General features: G+C 44.3%; 1 protein-coding gene across 1 annotated transcript in view; it reads right to left on the bottom strand.

Moving 5' to 3' along the window:
• The window catches only part of UBAP2 (ubiquitin associated protein 2), a 170,734-nt gene extending 169,104 nt beyond the window's left edge, over positions 1 to 1,630 (bottom strand). Inside the window, exon 1 of the mRNA XM_058823272.1 lies at positions 1,588 to 1,630. The gene's annotated coding sequence lies outside the window, so the exon portion shown is untranslated. The remainder of the gene's footprint in view (positions 1 to 1,587) is intronic.
• Positions 1,631 to 19,704: the final 18,074 nt, after the last annotated feature.

Genomic DNA, 19,704 nt, shown 5'->3' with positions numbered 1-19,704 from the left:
CCAGTGTAAGGTTAAAAATAAATTCTTTAAACAAGTTAAGTCAAACCACTGCAGAGAGATTGGGTCCAGGTATAAAAACTGAGTCAGCCAGGTAGGAATCCAAATCCAGATTCCATTGGAGAATGTGATACAACCAAGGGAATTGCTAAAAGGGCCTGGTAAATATTAAAGAAGCAAAAGCCAGGAGGCTGAGTCGCTGCCATTTTTTGTGAAGGGCTCTGTTTCAATGGCAAGCACTGCTCCCCCTCCCTTCCCTTCCCTCACATCCAGCTCCAATTTCTCTACTTGGAAAAAAACTGTTGCTCTCAGGCGAGGACAGCCCCTCCACTCCCCTTCCACAGCTTTCCTTCACACAGCCCCATAGCAAACCCCGAGTTTCTGTTCCACGAAACATCCTGCTCCTCCAAACACAACCAGGGGTGCTCTGCACATGCACACTCCTGGTGCTAGCTCGCTCACAAGAGAGAAGCTTCAAACCAGTCCACCCTGCTCCCAGGTGGCACACAACAGCACTGCAGACATTCCAGCACAAGCTTTTAAACCTATTCCACATCAGAGAGTTCAGACCCTTGTCATTAGACCCAAACATGCACCAGGTCCTTTCTGCATCTAGCTTCTTGCACAGGAATGCCTACCAGTTCACTTCCCTGCTGCAATTTTCTTCAGCAACAGGAGAAAACGCAGAAGAGCGTTCTGTTGTTTTTAAAGGCAACGTAAGTGAGCCCTGCCGTGGCACCCAATTCCAAGCAACCAAACACAGCCGATGGCAAGGAAGGACTAAACTGGAGAAGGTTCATAGAGGGAAGGGTTCATTCATTGGCACGTCCTCAAGTAACCCACTGTAGCTGCTGAGATGTTATTGTCTCTAGGGGTGACCCCCACCACCAGCGAGGGAATGCCCCGAAAGGGGATGAGCAAGACAACATGGAAGCAAAGCCCTGCAAAAGTCATAGATCGATACTTCATCATCCACTTGTTCACTTCTCGAGCTGCCACCTCCCCTCAGCCTGACTCCTGCCGCCAGCCCCACTCCTCCAGCTGGTCCCGCTTTCCTCACATGCCCCCGAGCCAGAGGCACCAACCCGCCAGAGGGAAACCCTCGCTGCAGGAGACCAGCACCTCCAAGATGAGACGAGAACCCCTCCTCGAAGGCGGACGCGGTGCAGGACCCCCTCCCGCGGATGTCAGGGGGTGCAGTCAGAACCCCCCCTCTCCCGGGCCAAGCGGGCACCCCTCTCCAGCCAGGTGGGGGCTGCCCGCACCCGCGGCCCTGCTGAGCGGGAGAGGAGGGGGGCGGAGGGGGGACGGCGATCTAGGCCAGGGCGAAGCTTCCCCGGGGCGGCCGCCACGGAAAGTAGGGCAAAGCCGCGTCCCCCCGTCCAACCCGCTGGCGGGCGGGTCGGGGCTGGGCGGCCCGGGCGGACACCGACCGACCCGCGGACCGAGGGACCGCCGGGCGGACAAAGCGGGGCCGGGCCCGCGGGGCCTAGGGGGCGGCTGAGGGGGGGCAGCGGTCGCGCGCGGGGACCGTTGGCCGGGACGGGGGCGGGTGATGGGGGCCCCGCGCGCCCCCCGCGCGCGCGGTACCTGCCCGGTGCGCTCACAAAGCGGCGGCGGCGGCGCCCGCGACCGTCACGTGACCTCCCCCTTCCTCCTCCTCCTCCTCCACGCGCGCGCGGGGTCGTTTTCACTCCCCACGTGACGTGACGTGACGCCACGCAACGCGACGCGCTCGCGCGCAGCCCCGCCCGCGCCCCTCACGCACCGCCCGCGCGCGCCCATCCACCGGCGCCTTCCTTCCGCCTCTGCCTCCCGCCCCCTCCCGATGATCACGTGTGCAGCGCGCGCGAGGGAAACCCCGCCCCTTCCTTTCGCCTTCACGTGACCGGGTGCCCGCCCCTCCCTCGGCGCGCGCCGGGCTGGAGGAAGGGGCAGGGCAGCAGCGGAGCCCCTCCCCGGGGGCGCGTGAGGGAACCCCCGGGGGGCGGGCTGAGGGATCCCCTGAGGGACCCCAGTAAAGGACACCGAGAGGGGCCCTTGGGAGGGGCCGCGGGAATTAACCCGCGAGTTCCTGAGGAACCCCTCAAGAGACCCCGTGAGAGCCCATGCGAGGATTCCATGAGGAACTCTCTCAGGGACCGCATGAGGGACCCTGTGAGGGACACCGTGTGAGGGACCCCCTGAGAAGCCCCTCTGAGGGATACCATGACGGGGCCCAGTGAGGGACCCGGGTCGCTTAGAAACAGGGCATTTTGGAACCAGTTCTGCACTTCCATCAATTTAAACATCTCCTTCTTTTGAGAGGATGGACACAAATGGAGAACTCCAGGACAAAAGATAGCCGCACTACGGGAGGAGAAAGTCAAGTAAAGCACGGTGGGGATTAATGGAGAATAGGGAGGGGGTGGCACAGCAGAATTGTGTCAGAGAACTTGGTGCAGCTTCTGCCAGTCTAAACAATGACAGGACAGATGGCAAGAAAGGATAGTCAATAAAACTTGACTCCTGGGTTTGGGTTGTGAGTCAGGAGGGGCAAAAAACCAAACCACAAACAAAAATGTTTCTTCCATTTAGGCTTTTTCTTGCTGTGTATCTTTTCCATTGTGTACAGCACCTCTGGTTGCCGAAAATGCAATGGGTCCTTACCTTTTGGACATCATTGCAAGGCCTGACATATTAAAGCCAGGCTTACTTACCCTGTGTGGAAGCTGGTCTCTGCTTGGTGCAGAGCAGGCAGGGCTGGTGAAAGTGATGTTCAGATTGTTCAGCCCTTGTTGCCACCAGTGATGATGTCCCATGGTCCTTGACCTTTGCTGTGGTCTGATATCCTTTACTGCTCATCCTCTATCCCTTAAGCCCATATTCTCCATGAAAGTGGAAAAGGCATGAAATCTGATTTTACCCTAAACAGTATCTAAAAATTAATTTGTGTTTTTCATGTTTCTGCCTTCTCCGCATGAAGTAGACAGATTTAGCGAGTCTGCATCCTTGACACTTACTGCATAGATGGGCAGAAGCTACAACTGATCCTACTGCTGAGGAGCTGCGAGATCTTCCTGTTCTTGTTTTTTCTCAGTAAGATAGAGGGTCCGTTGAACTAAATTGAAATTCAGACCAAACAGTGCACAGGTATTGTTGATTTTTTTCATGCAGCTGTTGATATTCTGTTTTATTACTATAGCAGGGGGACAATTAATTACAGCTGTAAACAAAGTTTCACAAGCTTTGTGACAAACATGTCTGCAGCTCCATAATCTGTGTGGATTTAATCAGTATTGTTAGCATTTTTCCATCATGGCTTGGCAATCCTTTGATAATCAAGATGGAAATTTGGTGTGCAGCAGAAAACAACAAAGGCTAAGAGCTCTTGGGATGCTGTAGTGCCAGCTGGAAAGTGTCTCTGAAAATCACACAGAATTCAGCCCAAGAGCATTTGGAATGGGAGAAAACTGAGTAGGGATACCAGGATCAAAGTGTTGTAGACTCTTTCTGCTGTACATGGAGTAAATATAAATGAGAAAATGGGATACTGTACTGAGAAAGCTTCCAGAGGAGAGGTAAAGGAATTATGTGGTGGAGGCTTGGGAACAAAGACCTTCACTCCAAATATTGATCAGGAGGAATTTCTTCACTGAAAGGTAGTGAAGCATTTGGATGGACTGCCCAGGGAGGTGGTAGGAGTGTTCAAGAAATGACTGGACATGTTACTCAGTGCTCTGTTCTAATTGCCAAGTTGCTGATCAGTCACAGGACTCACTTTCAGGTGTCATTTCCAACCTAAAAGATCCTGTGATTTGGTACATCAGACTTGGAGAGAAGACCCTGCAATAAACACTGTCAAGGTTTGACCAGTCCTGGCAGGCAAATTCTGCCTACTGCCTGTGCCAGGATTCTTATATGCTGTTACAAGGATTTGCAACCTCTTCAGTTTTCCAGCCAGTAAATAACAGTCTGGTGCAGGTGCAAATCCAGATAGGCTATTTCAGCTTACTGCAGGATTGTTTTTCTTAGTCAGTTTCTGCAGATTTCTGAAATAGGCTGCAGTTCACATACCACAGGCTGGACACCACTATTCTGGTGCTTTGGCATTCTCCTTCCTTATCATATTTGTGACTGGGGAAAACTGCTTGTATTAAGAACATCTCCCTGTTCCTAGTTCAGGAGTCTGTTCTACTTCTATGCTGCAATAAAGCCATCTCTTCTTGACAAGCTCAGGCAGTACTATCTTCCCTGTTGCTAATGCTGTCTTCCACTTTCCACACTACCAACCCTTCCCTCTCACGCTCATTGGACAATTGGTCTGACTGAACTGAAGTTCGGAGCAGTTTTTTGCTATTTATTCTGAAGTTTTTATTTTCTTTGTGCCCTGTTTGTTTTTTTTTTTTTTCTTTTTTTACATCACTTGGTCTAATAAAATATTACTCTTTGCTGCAAACTGGTCTCACAGCCCTGACCCCACTGACACCTCTTCAACAGCACTATCCTTTTCCAAAATACATTGCACTAGCCTCAGAAAATCAACATAATCCAGGTACACAAGCTCTGCAAGGGAGAGGCTCAGTATAAAGAAACCAGTCTTGACTTTGAGCTTTAAGTTTGCAGGGAACCTGTGTAGAAGCCCAGAAGATAATGGGGCTAATCTCAAACACTGATAGACAGGTGGCTGCAGAGCCAGCCAAGGATTGTTGGTACTAACAGCCAGGGATTGTCAGCAATAACACACCGGGAGAATGAACAGAATGTGGCTGGAGAAGGGGCCACAGGGAGGTAGAGCAGTGTTTTTCTGGGACAAACATCCTTATCCTGGCTCCTGGAGATTAGCACAACACAGCACAGGTGTAGGAATGAGGTCAAGAAGCAGGCATGTAGGAGGATATGGAGACCACCAAATACCCTGAAGCCTCCAACCCATTTCCATAGTAACTAAATTACACAGAAAGGGAGAACCTTGTCTCCAGGGAGGGAAACTTATCTACAAAAAGGTACCCTCACAAAGCCCTGCGTGTGCACCCCATGACCCTGAACACTCCATCATCAGCATCAGCAATGGAGCCAGGACTGCTGACCTCTCTCTCTTTTTCCCTTGTTTTCTCCTCCTCTTTAATACAGCTTGCTCTCTTTCTCTGTTCCCTTTGAGCTCCCTCCTTTATTTTAAACCCACTGCCTTGTGCTTATAGGATGTCAGAGACTAACATAACAGTTTCCATGCAGAGTGTGTAATCTACCAATAGAACTTCGTAAGATTTTGTAGACCCTCCGACTTTTGCTGTTTCTTTTGTCCATGAGCATTTGCAAATTTTAGGTGCTCGCTTCTCCTGAAGAGTGGGATGCCACAATATGGAATTCTCCCTAGGTATAATGGAACAATTGAAAATTTTGGTGGCAAAGTGTTCTCTCAAGAGAACTGTTACAAGGATTTTATAACAAGAGATCTTACCTTTGGGCATACCTGGGATTGCTGCTGCATTTAGATGTGCGGTGAAGCTTGTGGGGATGCTGCCAAGAAATGGGATCTAACATGTTAGATTGTGTTGATATGCCTGCACAAGCAGAGCTTCCACAATAATTGTACTTGAAAGAGTTGCCATTTACATTATGGAAGCAAGCTGTTCTCCTAGAGATACCATTAATGATGGTGAAGGCAGGAAGGATAATGATGTCATTGTGTCCAGCCTTCATAAATCCCAGGCCATTCAATTCCTAACATCCATGGCCTGCATTAGTCCATCATCCTTGGAATTTGTGTTGGGCTGCTTGATCATTCTTTAGAGACAGTGTGTCCCTGGAGACGACCCTTTTCTCCAGGTGGTCCCTGCAGACCTTGGTCCATGTTTTCTGTGTAGTTTGACTGTATGAAAAAGGTGATATATTTTCATGTGACCAGAATCTGAAAGTGTTCTGCATGATCACCTTAACCCTACTGTTATATTCCATTCTTTCAACCTTTTCCAGAAAACATTTTATCTGAATCTATATTTATTTCCAGATTGTCAAGACAGTTCCACATGTCTGAGGCTGATACTCATCCTGCAGAGCCCTACTTAAACACCTAAGAAGGATGCTAGTGGGGTTACCTGTCTAGTGCATGCCCTTCTAATGGTGAGTGCTGAGTTTGTTCTGTCATGTTCCTTGATTTCATTCTCTGATGTGCCTACCCACTGTTAGGTCTACCAGGCAACTGTTTCTAAGAATTAAACAGGCTATTGTTAACAGACTTGTTTTCCATACAACACTGTTGTTTGACATTAGCTGTGTATCTAGCCTTGAATTATCTATTTAGTCCTTTATCAGTTTTCCATTATTTTGTCAGTGACATCAGAAAAAGTAGTCTACAGATGCTTGGTCACTGCTCTAACAATATCATGCTTCCTACCTCTTAAAACTCCCCAAGATTAAATTATCTCCAAGAAGACAGAAGTTTCCTTGGCCAGCTCTTAAATAACTTGGTGGGGCAGAGTTGCAGTAGATGATCACTGAAGGTCTTTTAAACATCCTTGTACAGTGTTGCACACTGTCTCTTGCAGCACTTACAGACCATCTGTCTTTATCAGTTGGATTTTAACAAGCCTAGTGGAATCCCAGCTCTCCCTTACTCCAGGTAATACAAAGGTTCCTGTAATGAATGGTAACAAACTAATAGTATTGTAAAGTGGAAGCTGGATGTGCACTATTTGCTGGTTTTTTCCTAAACTTCATCTTAGGATAAATTACAGGCATTTTTATCCTGTGATTTTAGGAGAATGTTTTGAATAGTGTGTCCAAGGATATTTGCCAACTCTGGTTAAATGTCAGCCATCTGTTTTCAGTTTTAAAAGGCCTGTTTGTAGATGCAGTAACTGGCAATGGCAAGAACAAAGCAGTGAGCTTGGGAGACCCCAGGGAACTGCAGGCTGGTGAGTCTCCACCCAGCCCTGCAGAGATTGTAATACTGAAAGCCTCAAACATTGAGGAGACAAGAAGGTGACTGGCACTAGTTTTCAGTATGGATTTACACTGGGGAAGTCATGTCAGGCTGACCTGGTCACCCTCTGTGATGAGATGACTGCCTTGATAAATGAAGGGAGAGGAGAGGGATGTTGTTCAGTTTGAGCAAAGCTTTCTGTGGTGTTTGCTAAAAGCATCTCATGGACAAACTGATGGACTACAGACTGGGTTTGTGGACACTGAAGTTGCACTGAGAACTGCAGAGCTGCTGGGTTCAAGGGGTTGTGATCACTGGCACAAAGTCCAACTTGAGTCTAGTCACTGGTGTTGTGACCTAGGTCCTGGGACCAATATGCATTCAAGCTCCAGATGTTTCCCTTCTCTTATAAGCAGCAAGTTGAGCAGCCCAGAGCATAGGACTAAAAGCTTTCCGCAAAATCAAATAAACACCAAGTCCAACAGCAACAGCCTACAAGGTAACAGGGATTTTTTGGAGTCAAAGCATATTTATACTGGTACAAAGCTAAAGTTGGCTTCCTGCAATTAATAAGAAAAATGCTCCTATAAATACACATGGCAAGTCTCCACATCCCAAGACTCTTAGAATTTATTTCCAGGAAGGAAAAAAAATCTCCACGAAGTGGTTTTACCAAGTGGCAAGATCATTAATTGTTATAGCTTAATAGTGTTCTACTGGCATCCTCACTGGCTGGCTGCAGTGTGGTGTCCAGCAGCCCTCAGCAGCAGTACATAGGCTGCCACCATAGCACATGAGGAAGTGAATCTTATTATTTTAGTACTGACCAACCTTTCCTCACACTTTTGGCTCCAAGACCTTTCTTGGGGCTCAGACACATGGAGAAATTAGCCAGAATTTCTTCCTAGGTCAATACTTGCCTAGAACACTGCAGTTATATGGGTGGAATTTTGCAGCAACAGTGTCAGTCTGTCTCCCCAAAGACAACCTTTAGTCACATTTTTTCCAGTTGTCTAGAATCTGTAAAATTTCTGTTGTAACTGAGTCTGTGTGTTTCACACTCAACATGCATCAGGCACTGCAGTGGGTTTGTAGAAGAGAGGAAACCCCCAGGACAGGAAAACTTTTGACAACACAGAGGAAGAAAACCCACAGACACTAATTACAGGGGTTACGGATCTTTTTGCTGACACTTCAGCATCTGTGGAACATGACCGTCACTCTGTTTGTGTCTTTGGCACATATAGTACAAGCAATGTCTAGCTGACCCTTCGATCACAGCTCTGCAGCTGCGGCCTGTAGCTTCTCTCTCACCTCTGCCAGCTCATGGTACAGCTCAGTGAAGAGGAAAGAGTAAGACCCTCTGTGCAGGGCAGAGCAGCTGATCCATACCTCCCAAAATCCATGTTGGCCACATGGTCCCTTGAGCCTTTTTAGGGGGCGGAAGCCCTCCTGACATCTGTTCTTTCAGAGGAGGCTTGAGAGGGACTGAGGAAGCTGGGAGACAAAGCACAGAGATTCTTGTTTTCTTATACACTATGAACTTTCTCACTTTCAATGTCTCCAAAATTGGCCACCTCTTGACCAAAAAACATTTCAAGCGCTATGTCCTGGCATCTCTTTATTTCTTGGACCATTTACTGGACCTTGAAAGCACCATGAATTTGAAAAAGTATCCTGATCTTTCATTCAGAAACAGATAGGATGAGTACAGCAATGGCTAGGAAGAACTAATAAAATAGTGTGAAACTATTCTAAGTCCTATCCTGGTTTGGCTTCCTCCTTGAGCAACAGCAGTGTCAACCAGCTGGCAAGAGCTGAGGCCCCAAGTCACAGAGATCAGGAACAAAATACACTCAAGAAGGGAAGTGATGACAGCCAAGGAAACCTGCAGCAGCTGGGCTGAAGCTGGAGGCAGGCAGCAGATTGAGTGTTGAAAGGGGTAATGTCGACTGCCACATGTTTGTAGCATACAGTGAAGGCACAGTTGATAACACCACAGACCAGCTGCAGACTCTAGGCCAAGGAGTGCAATGGGTCTCATTTTGGTTCCACAGACAGGAATGACAATGGCCATACATGCACATGCCAGGCATGGCCAGTGAGAAAGCACCGAGGGAACCCAGACCTTTTAGCAGAAGTGAAGACTGACTGTGAAACAGATTAAAATCTCTTCCCCCAAAAATGGTGAACTGCCTTACATAGGGAAACAAACTGATTCATCTGCACTGTGAATAGGAGAGTAAGGGGACCTGCAAGACAGGTGATGGGACAAAACAGATTAATGCTAAAATTAGCTGCTTGGGGACAATTTAGACTTTTTATTGCTGAGATTTAAGCTGGACATGCATTTAAGAGGAGCTCAATTAATACGAACAGCTTTTTGTGAGCTCATCTATGGTCCTCTAAGTCAGCTAACAGGCCCCACACCATCTGACTGCTGTACTCAATGGAGCATCTGAGGCTGGTGGGGAGTTAGTAACCCCGGTTGCCAAAGCCCTCTCTAACCCATCATTTTCTGTATGTCTCCAGGGCCAGGGGCTTTGGTTTTCCTTTGCATCTCTCAAACCATTTGATTAGAAGGCTCAGTAGAATGACTATGTTAGAAACTATACAGTTCCTATATCTTTTTAAAGTCTGCCCTTCCAGCATTCACAAGTATCAGTAATACCTACTATGAGGAGCAGAGATGATGCAGCCAGAGACATGGTCTCCCACTTAGCTTAAAAACCTTAACTTACAAAGCTTGAGCTTGTCCATGATCATGGAAACTAGCCTCTCAGGATGAGGCCAAGGGTGCAGACAAGGAGGCAGAAGCGGATTTTAGGCACAAAATTTTAACCTCCAGCATAAAACTTAGGCGTCTTAGACATTCCTCTTCTGAAAAAGTAACTTTACTAGGTATAGACAGTGAAACAGGACAGCTGTATAAAGGCCTCACTCTCCTCTGCAATGAAAATATGTGGAAGCACTACAGATGCAGTTTTGGGATGCAAGATCTCCCTAAAACCTGTAGTCCTGTACCTGACTGTCCAGCTACATTTATCTGTGCTGTTCAACACTTCTAAGAGGTAGGTCCCTCATAGAAAAATAAAGTGGTTGAAAGAAAACTCTTGCCTCAGAGCAAATGAGGTATCAAATGATGAGAACAGGAAGGAGATGTTTTGAAGTTGTAACAGTCCCAACTCTGCCAATAGACAAATCTCCTGTGGAAGTAATGAGTACTGCTACAGCTATACAGAGAACCAGGACTAATGTTTAGGCCATGAAAAACCAAAAAAAAGCTGAGATTCTGCTCTCGGGTTATCAATCCACTCACTAGTGGAGGAAAAAGAACAGTTCACTTTGTTTTCACTAAATCAGTCATGTCCACACAGAGGCTGGACTGCTGTGGTAAGAAACCCAAGCCCACTTGCTTTTAAACTGCCCTGGATTTACTTGCAATGGGGTATTAGCAAATAAGGGAAAATATCAGCCACACCAACACACTATACAAATACATTTTATTTAGAGATACCCATAGTAAGATGCACAAATACTTTTTGTTCACCAATTTTCAGATCACACAATTTCAAGTAGTGGAAAAAAACCAAACCGCAGTTAATTACAAGTATCTATGTAACAAGGCAGTAATAAAAGATTCATTTGCCAGACTACAGCATGGTTAACGATACTCAGATGAGAATGTACAGGTCTAGGTATTTAAAAAGTGCATGGGGCATTGCCACATACACTAACATGCTTCTTCAAAGAGCAACATCTTTCTGGCATGTGAACACAGTAACCCGGTTAATGCAAGAGGGAAAATAGGCTCATAATTTGATCTGGAAATATATCTACTAGAAGTTTTCCTCCAAACAGCAAATTATTTGTGACTGACACATGGAAACCAATCTATAAAAATCACTGTTACATTGTCCATGTAGTCAAGCAACACACACATGACCTAAAATTTAAAATTGTCAGTTCCAGTCTATGCCTTCACAGCTTTTACATAGTCTTCTTCAAAAGAGTCCAGAATACTTAATTGCATTTAATCAAGCTGGGGGAAGAGCTGTAATCTGAGCTCCACACTTTTGCATCCAGAATGAGTTTTTCCGCAAGAGAAATCTCAATCTTCAAATTTAAAAAAAAAAAACATGTTCCACCTGCAAGGACATCAACTGGCTCATGTATTGCTTGGTTTATTTTCAAATTCCCATGTAAATGGAAGGAAAGGTAGGAAGCTGCACTGGTCTGAGAGAACAGCTGCATTGGTTTGAAGTTACATTTAAAACACATGGAACCTGGACTCTTATCTCCAGGGTCTCTCTCAAACCAAGGAAATGCATTAGGTTCCACTACTCAATGCAGTCCCTGTTTTGTTTTTAAATAGGGATAGTGTTGAATAGTGCTTGGGAAAGACCAGCAAGGACTGTTGTGTGGGTGATTACATATAAGAGCAAGAAACACATTTAATCAGTCTTCAGATAATCTTCCATTGCAAATAAGAGAGCAACAGAGACTGCCTTTGCATTATAGTTGGGAGGCACATTTTGCACTGATGGACAGAAAATCTCAGTTTACCGTGCTACTTTCTTAAGCCAGCAACTGGCATAAAATACCACCTAACTTTCTGTTAAAGCAATTTTTTTAAAAGAAACAAAAATCCCCCTCAATTACGGCTTTTATATTTAAAATTCATAAGCTGCTCCCTCACCTAAGCTACTCAGAGATACCTTTCTACTTGTGTATACGCAGCTGGTTTCTTCCTTGTTTGTCTAAGAGATCCTTGTTTCTGTGCACCTTGAGAGTAGACAAGTAATTCTGATGCCTCAGGACGGGCCCCTGTACTATGTTCAGGAGTTGAGAAAGTCAATATGGTTTTGTACATTTGCAGTGAACCCCAGAACAAAAATAAGAAAAACAAAAGCCACAGAATTGCAATAACCAGCAGTACAGGAATAAATTCCATGGAACAGGAGTGACTTTGGAGCAAACCTTTTTGGACTGAAAGGGATATGGCAGTCCAAGAAGATACCTAGAGCTGAGTAAAAAGAATAAGGACACTCTGAGTAAGATCCTAGTTCAGCAAACCACTGCCTAAGCCAGCAGAAGTGTGGTAGGGCTCTAACAGGTGCCCCCAGGCTTTGAAGAACTTGGTACCTGAACTAGTACCCCTGAAAGAACTTGCTCAAGTCCCAAGCAGCAGTGTGACATGATGTGAGTGAGGCTGGGACAAGAGACTGAGACTGGAGACAACAATTTGAACAAGAGGGACAAAGCCCACCAGAAGTTACTTAACCAGCTCTTTCTGTAACAGCTCCACTATCACACCTGCAATGTGAGAGAAGCCTAGAGCAACCAGCTGAAGCTGTAAATCATATCTGGCCTGTTACATCCCTGCACTGTCAACAGCCAGCCAAGTGGAGGACAATGCAGACAAGGCCCTTTCACTCCATTATCCCTGCAGAAAGCAGGTGGAGGGGGTTGGTGGCAGCTGTGAAGCACATTAATCATAGTCACTCATGAAAACAGAGACAAGTGCACTGGTAACCTTGAATGTTTGAGGGGAAGACTGAGTGACCACTGGGGAAACTGTTTTTTCTGCATGCCATCTTCACATCTCATCTGAAGGAGGATTACCACTAGTTTTGAAAGCTCTGGGAGCAACTAATTTGCAGTGATCTAAGGCATGATGGCACAAACCCTTAAAGCCTACCCTTCAAACATTCCATTGCCAGCTCACCCCTTTGTCATTCTTGCTGGCCAAAGTACATCAGAATAACTCTTCTCTTTTGAGCACAGGGTTTTTGCTCATACCCCTACTCTTATAATTCCACCCCCCAAAAAAATAAAACTCTGGAGGAAGCCTTTATATGGGATCAAGTCAGCAGCTCACCCTCCTGGTATTGCCCTGAATGAAACCTTTCATCAAGACATTGAGTAGCAGTTGAAGATGCCAGTTCTCTGGCTAAACCACTCCAGATCAGTTTGATAAACAAACTGAAGTGAAGGATGAAGGCACAGGGCACCTCCACTTCCTGATCTGCTGATACCCTCCGAACAATATGGGTGCATGAGGTTTTCAGCTTCTGCAGACTGTGCAGGGGCGGAGTCTCCACTTGCAAGACAGGCATCCAGCCACAGAAGTTTACAGTAAAAGCACAGAGTGATCTTGCCACCCTGGGCTACAGGTTTTCTTTTATTATGACTGGATAATTTTCAGAGTAGGCAGACAGCTTTGAACTCATCACTACAGGTGAACTAGGAAGAAATGAGAGAAGAGGAAAATGCTAAAGGTAGAAAAGTAAGTTAAATCCATTTGCTCGACTCAGAAAAGTGACTGTCTTGAAAACAGCACCTCACTGAATTTAAAGGAACTCTGAAATTACCATGAAGCAAAAAAAACTCCACACTAAGTCTGCACTGCGGTACAGAGAGAACAGATACTGTTAGCATGGAAATCACACAGACCTTAGAGCTCCATGACCATGTATTAATGTCAATACACTGATGACTAATCGTGCTGATTCTAAAAACAAAGGTAACCTCATGGATCAACAGAGTGCAGTACTGTAATTCAGTTAATTATGCATAGACATGTCCATGGAAGGCCACAGCAAGTGAAGATATATATGCTCCTCTTTCCATGCTCTTATGAGACATAAAGTGTCAATTGTACTGTATTTTCTAAATTCGTAAGAGTTAGAAACTCAGGCCAAATACCAGATGTCAGTTTGAGGTTCGTAAACAAATATATCTTTAGAAAACTAAGCCAAATGTAATGTCTTTGTGTTGAAAAAAAAACAACAACAAAAAACACCTTTTCAGAGAGGAGAAACAATTTGCAAGGTAAAAGAACACTGAGCCCCATGTGCAGACAGGCTGGTTTCACACACTATCTGCAACTTCGCAGTGTTCCATTTGCAAGTTGCATCAATAACTTGGAACAAGTTTATCTTACACTTTAAAAATGTGCACTGTAATATTTGAAGAGAGCTGTTACTACTTTGCTTGACAGCTTCTGTGACAGTTCAGGATTCAGTGCTGTTTCTGATACAGCTCATGACAGAAACAAGCTGAGAAAGCCTCTGTTAGATGAGTGGATTTGGAGTAGTTGTTAACAAACATCAGACCCTGGATTCAGAACAGAAGCCATCAAGTATCAGGAAGTCCTGATTTTTTTTTCCTCAAGGCTTTGGATCTTATTAAAAATGTTTGGGAAAAAAACATTAAAAACAGTTCACTGTAGAACATCCTACTTTCAGGCAACAAGTTATGATCACTGCACATATTAAAACACCTTGTGTATTTTGTGCATCTTATGCACCATAGGCAGTGGGAAAGATCCAGCATTTATCTACACATGAACATAAAAGCAAGGACTGACAGATGTCACTGGCAAGACTGATACCAAGACCAACCAGCGCATTGATTTGTCTACAGCACAACCTAACACAAATGGAACAAGTCACAAATAACAGTACAAACCTGTTGCAATTTCAACACATACATCTTAGAAAAAGACAATGCATGTACCCAGCCCTAAGACAGTGACAAGTTTGATAACTTTATAAAGATCAAGGTACCAGAAGAGGAAGGCACATTAACCTCTGGTTGGTCCGTTTTGGTGCTATTTGGATGAGTCATAGTGATTTATACCCTGAGACTGTGGGAGGCCTTGAAAATGAAAAGAGACCAGGTGAATGGGCAAATAAAAAGTATCAGTTTAATGTGATTGTAAGATTCAGCACCTGAATTTTCCCTTTTAGTAAGGGAATCTGGAAAAACAGTTCTTAAGAAAACACTGTATTGACTCTTAAATCTTTTGTCCTGAAGGCAAAAGAATCAATTCAAAAGAATCTTGGACTGAAGACATTGCAGTATGTTGCAAGGGGTTTTTTATACACCCTCTCAGTTTCAGTACAGCAACCACAATTTGTATACAATCAAGTGTTGGCAGTTTTTTGGGTATAGAAACAGTCATGACAGTCCACATTTTCCCAACTCTGCCAACTCCATTTTAAATCTGTGTGCACTTTCTTAGACCATACTGCTCCCAGCAGGGTGTTAGTGGGAAAGGCTGTTAGAAAATGGGAAGATTCCTTTTTGCAAGAGCATTCTTTTAATTAGCCAAGTACCACACGGTTTTCATTAAAACACCCAACATCACAAGCAAAGAGATACTTCCTAATTTTATCCTTGAAAAATAACACACAGTTATTGTAATAAAAACAGAGTTATTAAAATAAAAACAGAGATGCTAAAATAACACAGGAATGTCAGGGATATATACTTAATCTCTCAAAGATGTTTCTGATTAGGCATTTACATATCCCCTTTAGTTTTTAAATTCTTCAGGAGTCCCGAGAGCCATACCAAACACTGTTTGCCTTTTATGTTTTTCTGGTGTTCCTTGCCCATCCTCACCACAAAAAGTGCTCATGCACAAAGGAGAGCACCTCACACAAGATGTGGCTGTGTTCTCTCTTCCACTCTCCCTTGTCCTTGGGTGTCTGCTTGAGTATTTCAAGTAAGTTACTGAGGGCACCATAACACTCAGAAATGCATTTTCAGTTGAGGTCATACCTGGGGCTCAGACTGTGGGGTGGCCAGCAGGGCATACAGGGATTTTCAATTGGCTAAAAAATTTGTGCCTGGTAGCTCAAGAGTTCCTGGCTCAGCATGGGCTGGCCAGAGGATCAACTCCACCAGCATAATACACAGCTCTGCAACAGACTTCCTTAGGAACAAGCTATACCCCAGTCCAGTAATTCAGTCATAGCAGCAATTGCAAAAGTAGCTATGTAAAAACGTATCAGACACCTTGGAAAAGTGCATTTATTGAAAATAAGGGTAACAGACCACTAAAAACAGACCTCTCACCTGGTTGCTGAAAGATGCTGCTGCTTTCCCACATGCAGTAACTGACAGCCCACCTGCCCTTGATTTCTTGCAAACTAAGCAAACAAGTGACCTCGTGAAGGGTCTAGGCAAGCCTGCTTTGTTTCACATGCCTGCATCAGGTGAGGGCACAGCAGTTCAAAAGGCCTGTAAATGCCTCTCAGCTGAGTGGCACAAATTAAGACAGCAAAGCACCACTCAACATAGCTAGATCATAAATTTAATCTGTTAATTTTTCAGCTGCAAGCTATAGACAAAGCAACTGCTCAGGTGAAGGAACAGAATGAAATTCTGGAAGAGAATGATCCCCAAGTATCTTAATCCTTAAGATACAAAAAGCTGCCAAAGACCTAAAATGGAGGCAGCAAATATAAACCCCTTAATGCAATTCAGGAGTTTCTCTCATGAAGACAGTCACAAGAGTCACCCACAATATGAGTATAACTTTTGTGAACAGACTAAGTCCAGCAAGATCACTGGGCACTCTTGCAATGTTCTTAAAAATGCATCTGTGAGGAGAATGAACATTTGAGACTAGGAACATGAACCTACTATCAACTCTTCTTTGGTAATTTACTCACCTCAAACTAACCCCAGCAGCGCTGATGAGGGAATCAAACAAATGAACTTACTTCTTTACTGCAATCCCAGAAAGCACCAGAGGAGAGCACTAGCAATTCTCACAGTCTCAAGCTGCGCCAAGGGAGATACAGGCTAGAATTAAGGAGGAAGTATTTTACAGAAAGAGTGGTCAAATACTGGAATCATCTACCAAGGGAAGTGGTAGAGTCACCATCCCTCGAAGAGTTTAAAAAAAGACTGGATGTGGCACTTGGTGCCATGATCTAGTTGAGGTGTTAGAACATGGGTTGGACTCGATGATCTTAAAGGTCTCTTCCAACCTAGAATTTCTGTGATTCTGTGAAGTCTTGACTGTACAAGGGAGAAACCTGGAGGAATTACAGGAATAAGGTGTTTAGTGAAGAGGGTGAGCATAACCCTTGTTACTGTGCTCGAGCCAACATGCAAAATAGCTTCTGATTCCTCAGTAATGTCCCATGACACACCATCCAGTTGTTACTGAGGAGTTGCTAATCAGTATTTACAAGCTAGGTATTAAGTACTGAGTCACTAGTTTGATTACCTATCATGAATACTGAAAATGTAATACCCAAAAATATCTACATTAATATGGTAGTCTCCTAAACTTACTGGTAGCACACAAGATCTCACATGACTGAGAACTCAATAGCAACCACTCTGAAGGCATGTTATGCTAAAAGTTCTCTCCTTCAAGAGAGAGAAACCAGAGTATGTTGCCCATGTGGAACACACTGCTATTTCAGTCCAACATGTACAAGGGCTACTGCCCTGTTCAACAGTCTGAGCCAGCCTTTAACTTATACCAAGTTAAACTAAAGCAAATTGAAGGTCTTGAGCACAGGCTGACAAAATGCCAGCAAGCCTGTTCCTGCTCAGTAGAGGTCACCTCTGCAAGGACAATATTGCTACAGCAAAGACTGGTGTGATTTAGGTTGGAGGAGGCAACCTCAAACAAAGCATTCAGCAGGAAAGACCAAGGGAGGGAAATCGTGAAGAAACAGTAGAAAAGATAAGATGGTCTGATTATATGCATGTCATTAGCTCTCAGCAGTGCACAGCAAGCTATTCCAGAAGCTACTGAAGTGCAGTCACCAGATTGACTCCATTGCAGGGATATATCTGGCCTTTGAACAGTAAGGTACTCAACTTGCCTCTCTGCAGAACCTGGAAGCTCCTTGTTCTGCAGCCATTCCTGCACTTGGATGGGAAACCCACTCACTTCTAACCATGATCAGCAGATACCTAACCCAACAGGGCAACAAAAATCAAAGTAAAAAAATTTCAGTTTTTCTCCTATTACTTATGTTTGGGCAATTGGCATATCATCATCATCTTTCTATGCCTCCGTTTCTAACAGTGATTGGAACAAAAGTTTTGTATGACAAACCACAGAAATATTTTGAAACTTAATACCTATATTGCTGTAAGCATTTAAAACCACTGAAACTAGCTAAAAATTAAGTTATCTCTAGTCCAAATTGTTTATGTGCTTGCAGCATTATCTGGTTTGGTTCCTAGTTTTTTTGTGGGGATTTCTATACAGAACAAGGATGGCTCCCTTACTGTGAGAAGTTATTTTTGCAAGAAAGCACCCTGAAAACAGAATACACAAAAGCATGTGAGACTTGAGACATTTTACATCTTTTTCCAGATTAATCTGAGAATTGTGCAGAGCCTTCTATGAAGAAAAAAAAGGAGAAAAGTACACTCACATTACCAGGCTTTAGGAGCACATATTGAGGTACTTGTGGAGATCAGTCAGTAGGGAGGGGCAATTTCCAGTGGTGCCTCTTCAGTAACCTAGAGACTGCAGAAAAATCAGCCTTTTTGTTTAAAGGCCACACATGTACTATTTTTCCTCCTATCATGGCCTAAAATATGCTTCAATTAATAGATCAACACCAGGGCTAGAATTTCCAGACAAGGAGTCCCCATTTAGCACTGCTGATACTAAATGCCCAGATATTACCTGTTGCTTCAGCAGAACTGGAGGACACTCAGGTAGATTCAAGTATCTAGCTTCTTTAAAAAAACAAAGCAAAAAACTTCAAACCAAATCAAATTTAAAAAACAAAAAAACCAAAGCAGAACATATTTCTTGTGACAGAATTATCTTACCCAGTAGCTGTAAGGACACAAATCCTGCCATTCTTCTCCAATACTTGTTTTTCTTAATATATTTCCACTTTTCTAAGCCCCTAAAATAACCAAAGCAGCTACCTCATGGTATATAATTTTACCTTTTCACAAAAAAGCCTGTCTAGCCACACACACAGTACCTTGAACTGATGCATTTATGCAACCAGGCCACAATGGTATTATCAAACACTGGAAGACGGCTTGTGAAGCACCTGTATTAATGCTCAGTGCTAATTGTACCTCTGGTACAGGTGCACACCTGGGAGAGAGTTCTCTTGCCAGGATTTCCATCCCAATGAGAGGGACTTGCACACTCCTTGTAGGATTTCCATCCAGGTCTCCATACCAGCTGGAACTTAAGCCTGATGCTGACTGCTTGGGGTTACTGATGAAGATACTAGTTTGAAGATGAGAGAGACTGTAAAGATAAATGCAGATTAGCTCTGGGTTGTGACCATTAACTGCAGTGGTAGCTATGATCTCTCACAGAGATGGGAGAACAGAGCATGTCCCAGTCTTGTCTTTTCTCTCAGTTTGATCAACTGCTCATGTGGTGTGGACAGCCTGGTTCAAGCATGGCTTAAAGAAAGAGGCCATGAAGGTAGACAGCTGATGGGAAAGTAAAAGGCAGCTGTAAAGCAGCAGTTCCCAGGCTTGATTTTGTAAATAACTAGGTTCTCAGGCACCTTTTCTATAAACAGCAGGATTCTCAGACAGTCTTCTCATAACAGTCCTTGGCTGCTCTGGAAACAGATATGAAGGTTTTGAGAACAGATAGGAAGGTTTTGAGAACTTTTCATATCACAGTGAGAACACTAATTTTGGTTTCAATAACAACCATGGGTATTGTAAACAAAAGGAGGGGTTAGAGTTTTCTCTGTAACCTATTGTGAGCTCGGATTTTGCAATATGCATGAAGTTAATTAACACTATTATAAAAAGTGGCTGATTTGATCAATAAATCGGAGTCGATGCTGATCAACAACAAAGATGGGTCGTCTCCCTTCGCTTTCAACAATGTGGCACCAAAGCTGTGAGGCACAGGCACACTTTGCTCCACCAATGTCAGGGGAAAGGCATTATTCCAGCAGAGAGCAGAGGCATCACTAACAAGCTGAGAGTCTGGTGCCTGCCAAAAGGAGGAGCACCTTGGAGTCTTACATTTTATCTGAGTA

Source organism: Ammospiza caudacuta, chromosome Z (assembly GCF_027887145.1).
Source record: "Ammospiza caudacuta isolate bAmmCau1 chromosome Z, bAmmCau1.pri, whole genome shotgun sequence".
Taxonomy (NCBI): domain Eukaryota; kingdom Metazoa; phylum Chordata; class Aves; order Passeriformes; family Passerellidae; genus Ammospiza; species Ammospiza caudacuta.
This window is presented reverse-complemented; position numbering and strand designations above follow the sequence as displayed.